Raw genomic sequence first — 9230 nt, 5'->3', positions numbered from 1 at the left:
CATAACCTTCCTTGAAACCAATATTCTATCAAGATTTGGATGTCCAACTAAGCTCATTATTGATAATGCAGTCACCCTTATCCAAAAGAATGATATATTTCTGCAATGAGTATCATATAACCACGGTCCATTCCATAACCTGTTACCCTCAAGGAAATGGACTGGCAGAATCCTCAAACAAAATCCCGGTAAACATTATCAAGAAGTTACTAGAGGACAATAAGAAAACATGGAATAAAAAGCTAGTCAATGCCTTATGGGTAGATAAACTAACCACTAAGAAATCAATTGGTACTTCTCCCTATCAACTAGTTTATGGGATGGAAGTTGTTTTTCCGTATTCGTTGGGACCACTAGCGATGAAGTTGCTTTAAGAATTGCAAGTTGAACCAAATAGTATCCAAAGAAGAATCAACCAAACAATTCATCTTCAGCAAACCAGGGAAGAGCTCTATATTAGGTCTCAAGTTGTGTAGGAAAGGATTAAAAAGATTTTTTATAAGAGAACCAAGGCTGAATATTTCTACCTTGGTGACAAAGCGCTCAAGTGGGATTCAAGAAGGGAAAACAAAGGTAAATGTGGGAAATTTGATTTCCTATGGAAAGGCCCATATGTCATTTACGTTTTTAGAAGTAATAGTGCTTTCTTCCTAAGAGAAATGGATGGTACAAAAGAATAAGGTGGGCAAGTGAATGGTCGAATGCTAAAACACTATTTTGAACCTGGTTACTAATCTTCATTTTACATTAGAGCATATTTTATTTTCAAAATTCTAGATTGGATTGGATGACGATTTTTGAAGCTAAAATCCGAAGAGAAGGCCCTAAGCTTTGAAAGATTCACTATCATAAGTATCAATAATGTAGAAGCATAGAGGAACATTTTGCAAGGTAACATCAACAATGATTCAGGGGCTACTAATCTACAAAGTTCTTGACATTTCACTAGAACATGCCATCCCCAAGTGGAGCCACTGTTAGGTTCCTATACCAATAGCAGTCATAATTTTGAATGACTAAGGTGAAGCCTTGTAATATTTTACATACCTTTGCTTTCTACAAATGTTTTCCATATTAAAAAATTAAAAAATATAAAGAGGGTATGTCCTAAAAGAATAATCAAAGGACAAAAAGAATAAGAAAAGGTAAAAAAAATGAAGATATATAAACCCCAAAAGACCAAAAGAGACCATGAAAGTGAGAAAGTCAAAATTCCACTACTATTTACTTTTATACATAATAAATGATTGTGTCTAGCTTGTTACTCATGCCACAAACCATGATAGTCAAATTGTTTAAACTTGGCAATTTCATGTTTTAAATTTTATGTTTATAGTTAGAGAATAAAATAACCAAACAGTGTCATCTTGGCAGATCATTAGATAGGTAGAGTAAATAAAAGCAGCTCAGTGGTTTAATCTAAGCCCTTGGATGATATAAGGCTAGAATTAGATAGTTTACTTTGTAAAAGAAAAGAAAAAGATTGATAAGGGGTTGCTAGCCTAAATGCACCCAAATAAAGTGAAGAAAAAATGGCAGGGTAAGTAAATGGCTAAGTAGTGGAAAGCTTGCAGAAATATCATGTGATTACACAAAAGCACTTATGCCATTGTTTTAAATGCATCTTTCAAATATGCATAAGAAGTAAACAAACCAAAGACAATGGTTGACAATATGGTTTATTTAACATCCCCTCATTCATTTCACCCCTTTACTTTACTAACTTCCCATAAATAAGTTCTAGTGCTTGAATCCTTTAAGTCAAAAAGCCTCAAAGCATTTCTCTGACTTCTGGAGAGACCAAACCCTCAGCTTAATAAGTTAGGGGGACAAGTACTAGAACCCCCTTCATGAAAACACATTCCCCCTTCATAAAATCTGTTTCCCCTCATTACCCTAAGAAAATCCCTTATCCTAAGGTTTAAACACCTTTTACCTAGGAAAAATAATACCCCTCCCCCTATAAAAAACCCTTTCTTACAAAAAACCCACAAAAAAGTATTTTTCCTAAGTATAAAGCTAAGTGCGTGTTGTGCTCTACAACAACCCCCCATTTCATACCATTTTATTCATAAAACTATAATATGAAATGGGTCCCTTTTTATTTTTAATTGGTATCAACTTTGTATTATTCAAAAAGGTCCGAAAAGCAAAATGAAAGAATTATAAAAAACCTTTTTGACAAACCAATTATTTGGTCTTATAATATAAATAATTAATCTTTTATCATTGCGATAAAGCGATCCCAAGATCGCATATCACAATGACAAAGGAGGCATAACTTAAAGGCCCATTGGTTTTCTCTGATGCGATGACATGCAGTAGGCTATTAGATATTGGCAATAATAAGTTCCCATAACAAAATTGCCTCCCGTTCCAATGCGCTGCGATCAAATTCTTTTCGCTCCGATGCGATGCGATCACATCCCTCCCGCTCCGATGCGATGCGATATCGCTATCGGTGATCGGGGATATACTATGCATGCTTTTTAAAGTGCCCATACTCCCGATGCTATGGGATGCGATATCGCTATCGGCGATTGGGGATTCCAAAAGGTGTCAATATAAAGATTTAAGTTTTCCCCGACACCCGATTGCAATAAAGCCAAAAGCGCAAACTTCAAAAAACCGTTAAAGTAGAGGTATTACGATTAATTCGTATTTAAGGCCTTATCTTTCAAACAGTGATTCACCTGCGCTCAACCGCCAAAACGTCCAAGGCACGCTTAAACAAATCATGCGGCCGATAAGAGATATGATGGGCATTTAAAGGATTGGTAGGTTTTAACGACCATTTAATGAAATAGTAAGCTTAAAAAATCTTCTCATAGATTGTATCCGCGACCACTTTAAGTTAATCCCTCATCATGCATTGATCAATATATCTCACTCGTATTTGGTTTCCGCTACCAATTCTCTGTGTTACGCTTATTTCCACTATAGTGCAGAATTCTTCCGAAGTAATAGATTCAAGAAGAATGGGGAAGAAATCTAGAAAACCGCAATTGCTTCCACTGCACTAGCCACAGGACAAGCTGTCGCTGATCCAGCAACTAAAAAGAAAGGATTAATATCTGATACTACATGTTCAGGACTTGGCAAGACCACTTGGCAAAGTACCTATAATTTGATCGAAGCCGAAGAACCAAAGGTGACGTCAGTACAAGCTACAACGGGTTCCAATAGAAAATTTGATGGTACTTTGAAAGACTTAGCCGACTCTTTCCTTCATCGGATAGCAGCTTGGGAACAAATTCTCAAATATACGGATGTAGTAAAGTGGGTAATTGAGGAAATCCCAATCACAGACAGAACTTTCTGCACCAGAGATGGGGGAATCTTCGGTTCATTCAAGGCTGATGATTTGAGGCAAATGTATCATTTTCCTGAGCCAGAGAAGAAGTACAACAAGGCATTTCTGGAGAAGTTCCGAAATGAGAACGAAACTAAATCTGAACCCATTCAGGAATGGAGGCAAAATCCGGCGAAACACAAGCATGAAACTTCTGGTAAGTACTCTGTTGATTCTCTATGTTCTCCGTATTGTTATGCTGGGATAATGATGTGTAGATTGTGGGGGTTGCACGATTCCACTAATTTCACTATAGAAATGGTTCCCTTGATGCAAACGGCATGTAATAGTGAGATAATGGATTGGGCAACCATACTGTCAGATAAACTAGCGACAAGAGTTCTTAGTTTTAGAACTAAAACTTCCATCTCAGAAAGGCTTATTCCCCCATTCTATTATAGTGCTTATATATTAGATACCCTGTGTTTTAATTCTGAGTTTCCTGTACTCAGCTAAAGGTGGACTCCACAAGACCCCACGCCTATTCACATATACCATCAGAAATTGTGGAAGAATTCCTATAAGCACCATTTGTACCAAGTCTGCAATGGCTTCATGTTACCCATTCATCATTCTATTTTTAATAAACCTGCTCCCAAAATTTCTTACCAAGCAGGGATTGATTTGACATCAATAGGAAGATGGTTCAGAGAGGAGAAATTTACTTATGTAAGAATTTTCGGCAGCCAAGCCGAACCTCATGTCCTTCCTTTGTACATACCTGACAAACTGCTGGCAAGGGAGATAGCCTATCAAATTATTGCCGAAGGAGTTACACAAACTCTAAAGAAAAATAAGAAGCAGGTCTGGCCCTCCTTTCCTCTGAGATGTGGTGTCTACACTTTGCATGATTTTAAACATGCGGAAAAAGAAGCTACGAAGATGAAACCATTAACTCTAGTGACTCTCCCTAACAGGCGATTTGATCCCAACAAAGTCACCTATAATTCTCTTGAACAGGCCAAATTGACAAAGTTTGATCATATAGAAGATAAGTTTGATGACCTGTTCTCCTCAGCTGAATCAATGTATCAAGTTAGATCGCTGGCCATAATGGAATACAAAGATGAAGGGTTAGTTGAATTCAATAGACTTAGAGAACAGAGGTTGCAAACTCTACCTCTAGATCTGTTAGCAACAACCCCAGCAACAAGACCAAGCGAGCCTGAACAGCAACATTCAAAGGAACCGCCGGTTACAACAGAGAAACAGGAGAAAGTGCAAGAGGAAACCCATACTAAATAGCAGAAACAGAGCAACATAGAGGTGAATGTGGATACTCAAATTGATCCCAAATTGCTCCAGGAATAGCAGCAATTTGATTCAATTATTAGTAGTCCTGAATGCTCAAAGGACACCGAAACTTCGAAAGTGGCAGATACACAGGAAACCACTTCAAAACAGGTTCCAAGTGGAACCAGCGGCCTACCCAATTCAAAGGAAGTAGAAATAATCCAAAAGGACCCCTCCGATCAAATTATTTTTCAGATAGAAGAAATTCCTCCCTTGGATGTATTCTATAGCCCAAGGCACAAAGCTGTGGTAAAACGACAGAGGAAGAGGAGAAGGACTCATCAACCTTCCCTTTTCCTAGAACAAACGGTCACAGGCAATGTGGTTTGGAAGGAGGAATTTGACCCCTCTGATGACTTAACAAAACTATCACAATATGATGGAGCCTATTCGACAACAACAATAGACAAGGCATCAGAGGTGAGTCTTTTATTAAAAACAACAGACCAGGAAATCTTTTTATTGCAAGCACAGCTAACAGAAGCACAATAGAAAGCGGAGCAGGCAGAACAACAATTGTTAACACAACAACAAATAAATAATCAATTAACTCAACAATTGCGGGAAGAGAAACAGAGGATTGATCATAGCGCAATCCAGAAGCAGAAAGAGTTGTCTGAGGCCTTGGCACAACTGAGGGTAACAAATGAACAAATGTTGAAGTCAAAAGATGAGCATATTTCTCAACTATCAGCACAGCTTGAGAAGACAAAGGATCTTCCACAGATAGCCGAATTCAAATTAGAAGCATTACAGATAAATAAGGCATTAATAACACAAATCAAGCTTCTATGTCAACAAATCGCCCAGGTGGAACTGTTAAACTCACATGGACAGATATAAAAGATAAAACATGCAATACATTTTTTATTAACATGAGATATACATTTATAGTACAATATGTGACTCTTGGGTTTCAGATCCCAAGGTCTCTTGGACTGCTTTGGTCTATTCAGCTTCCACACTAACCCATTTAGGATTAGGTGTCCAACATTCCTCCCCTTAATCCGAAGGGTTATGTATGAGTCCAAGAAGAGAGCTGTAATATAAAATGTGCAAATATGCATGGCAGCACTAGGCTGAATGTGCTCTATGAAATGTTGGCATAAAGGGCAGTGGTTTAAGGATGACCACCAACACTGGAATGCTTAGTGCAGTTCCCGGAACTCTTCCAAAACTAGCAAGAAAATGAAGTTTTCTGCTAGAGGAAGTGATCCTATTGTTTTAAAGAGGGAAACCTTCAACCATAAAAGGGAGGTATCACCCCGCATAAAAGGTAAAACTTCGACCTGAAAAGGGAAGTCTCAACCTGTGATGGTTTAAGGATAACCAATAACTCTGGAATTCTTAATGTAATTCCTTGAACTCTTCCAAAACTGGCAAGAAGCTGGAGTCTTCTGCTAGAGGAAGTGTTCTCAATTTTGTTCCTGGAATGCTTCCGAAACTGGCAAGAAGCTGAAGTCTTCTGCTAGAGGAAGTGTCCCAGATTGCCAACTGAAGGCATGCTCAGGGGCATCTTTGTCTCTGGCTACAACTCTGAAACTGGTGTGGCAGTTTGTGGCTCAGGCTCGCTTGATGTGACTTTGAAGCTTGTAGATGACCATCATTTCCCCCCCTGTCAGATACAAGGTGAGATGATGGAGAAAACTCAACTGCAAGACTGTTCAATATTCTGGAACAAGTTCTGACATGTGTTTGGAATATCTTCTTGGCTGTTGATACCCATTGCCAAGAAGCAATCCATCCAAGATGAATCTTTGTTCTTGCAGGACGTTTGTTTCTGAAGCATCTGTGTGAAGAATGACAGGTTTTATGACAGTGCTTACATGGATGAAGATCAAAAGAGTGATCTTTCAAATGGCCAACTCGGTCACAGTGTTGGCATTTCACGATCTGTTGTTGCTGTGGAAGAAGGGCAGAATCTGGAACAGCTGGAGGTGAACTGTCATGAGGAGCAAGTGAACTGTCATGAATGAATCCAGCACTCTGAAATTGAATGGGCTTGGCATAGTCTGGAATATGAAAGGACAAGTCCTTGTCATATCCAAGACCAGTTCTGTGCTTGTTGTGGACAAGCTGTTCCCAAGGTCTAATGATGGGCTTGGGAAGTGCAGACTGAGTTTCTGCATCTGCATGTACAATTGCTGCTTTATTTGAATGAACAGTAACATTATTGACTTGCTGTTGATGGGTTGCAGTCTCAATGTTCTGAACAGAAACAGGTTCAGAATGATGTCTATTTTGATGTAGCTCTTCTTGCTGTAGCTGTGATTCAAGCTGCAAAAAATCAATGTTTTCTTGTGCATGTTGTAAAGATGTTTGAATATCTTTGAGAGTGTCTTTGCTGACTTTAACTGTGCTTCCATCAGCAGATAATATTAGAGTGTTTAAAAACTCCAATAATCCATGAATTTTCTCCATTATTTAAACAATCAAATCAGTAAATGACCACGTTTCCTACTTTCGTACCAAACCAGAAATCTGACTTGTAGAGCTCCAAAATTTGTTTAGCCTCTGTTAGAAAAGTTCATCAACCGTATAGCCTAAATTAAGTAAGCTCTTGTTTCCAAACTCAAGCTGCCGACCAGAAATAAGAAATCCTTTTTGTTTCTCCTGCTTAATGGCGTATGGAAGCAACCATAATTAAAAACACACGATAATGTGAGAGACCCTTTACATAGAGTCACATAAGACAGCGTTACTTAAATGGACAACGGTGGTATATGGACAACGTATGCATATGGAGGTATGAGCAGCGCAATGTTATACAAGGAAACAAATAGAAAACAATGGTATGTTAATGAATGGAGACAGCGTAAATATCAATGACTAGAGACAACATATGGTTAACGCTGGATATCACAAGAATGGCCTCAAACTCTGTCCTGCTCTGGGTTTCTTGATAAAAAAAATATCAGTTGGAAATTCAACTAGAAAAACAAAACGCAGAACCTTGGTGAATATGCAAATGTGCTACCACCAAATCCAGGTGGTTTATTACCAAAAGGAATGGAAGACGATGTAGCTGGTGTAGATGCAATAGATGCTTGACTGAAGGCAATTGTTTGACCACCTGAAAGTGAAATCATAAAATTGACCCACAGTTTATGGCAGCGTATGGCTCTTCTTTTAATGGAAAAATCGGCACACAGTTTATGGCAGCGTATGGCTCTTATTTTAATGGCAAAATCGGCCCATAATCTTCACAAAGTGATAATATTTTCCAGTTGATCTCGCATCAACCATCACATTCCTTATCATCTCTGCATAAATCTTACAAGTTGTGTCAAACCCAAAACTTGTTGGAACTTCCTTGGACTTAAGATCACCATCAATTGTTTTTGGACAGCCAATCACCTGTGTTTTTAACTTTTTCTCTCTGAATTTTTCTGCAAGAAGGCAGGCATTTGTATTTGAATCATCTCCACCAATGACAACAAGACCATCTAAATCAAGCTTCAGTACAGTCTCCTCCGCTTGCTTGAACTGTTCGGGAATCTCAATTTGTCTCGGCCACTGCAAATAATGTCAAAGCCACCCTGGTTGCGATATGGATACATAAACTCTTTTGTCATCTCAACATATTTACATTTCATTATTCCTGCTGGGCCACCTTTGAATCCAAACAAAGTGCTATCCTTAGTGTTATTTTGCATGTAATCGAACAATCTCGCAATGACATTGTGACCACCTGGAGCCTGGCCACCAGAAAGCACGACACCGATGTTCAATTTTCGGTCTGATTGTAAAGCCGCTGTATCGCTCAGCTCAAGATGGACCGATGGTTGTCCGTAGAGTTGTGGAAATAGTTTAGCAATGTCCTCTGGACTTCCAGCAGCGTGTATGGCCGTGTGGGTGTGAGAATACGTCCAGCAGATCAAAATTCTACTGAGAACGAATTGCCATCGAACAGAAAGGAGACAACATCCACCAGGGTGAGGACGTACGACGCACAAAACAGAGACAAAGTTTCCGGCTTAATTACTCAAAATTTCCACAAAATATAGAAAACAGAAGAGAAACTTCGCATTGATGCTTGTACAAACTCCTAATCGTATCCAAAAAACATCTAACCATCGTTTTGGCTTCAGAAATCCAAATGGATCCAGAAATGAACCCGTTTGATCTCGACAATACTTCGAAAACTATTCCCAGAAAAGCCGTTTTTAAGGTGTATAATTAATTCAGAGGGTACAATTTTACCGTGGAAGAGGCAAAGGCCAGCGTAAATACCCCACGCAGATCCATCTTCCCATGGCAGTAAAAACGCCTCCGGTTTATTAGGCTTGGGTTTCAGAAACGAAAATCCAAAAGCCACTCACCTTCGAAGTCTACAATCTCCATGATAGAAGGCGCTGGAATTCAATATCCTTCCCCTTCAACGCACACTTCCAAATTATTCAAATGCAAATAACGCTCAGTGCACTACAGAAAACGAATAATGCAGAACAAATATAATTGCTTTTGTCGGACAACAAATTTTAGTGGAGCATCAGGATCCCTATGGACAGGATAGTGCTCAAGTTATGACAACGCTCAGGTGAACGTTTAGGAATAGGAGAACGTTCAGACTCTGTCAGGACAG

General features: G+C 38.9%; 1 pseudogene; it reads right to left on the bottom strand.

The window, feature by feature from the left end:
- Positions 1–7822: 7822 nt before the first annotated feature.
- On the bottom strand, positions 7823–8989 carry LOC149231104 (pyrophosphate--fructose 6-phosphate 1-phosphotransferase subunit beta pseudogene; annotated as a pseudogene).
- Positions 8990–9230: the final 241 nt, after the last annotated feature.

This window comes from Pinus tabuliformis, chromosome J, assembly GCF_031772625.1.
Source record: "Pinus tabuliformis cultivar Carrire ecotype Pingquan chromosome J, CPIR1, whole genome shotgun sequence".
Taxonomy (NCBI): Eukaryota; Viridiplantae; Streptophyta; class Pinopsida; order Pinales; family Pinaceae; genus Pinus; species Pinus tabuliformis.
Note: the sequence above shows the minus strand (reverse complement) of the source record. Positions and strands in the feature narration are given on the sequence as shown.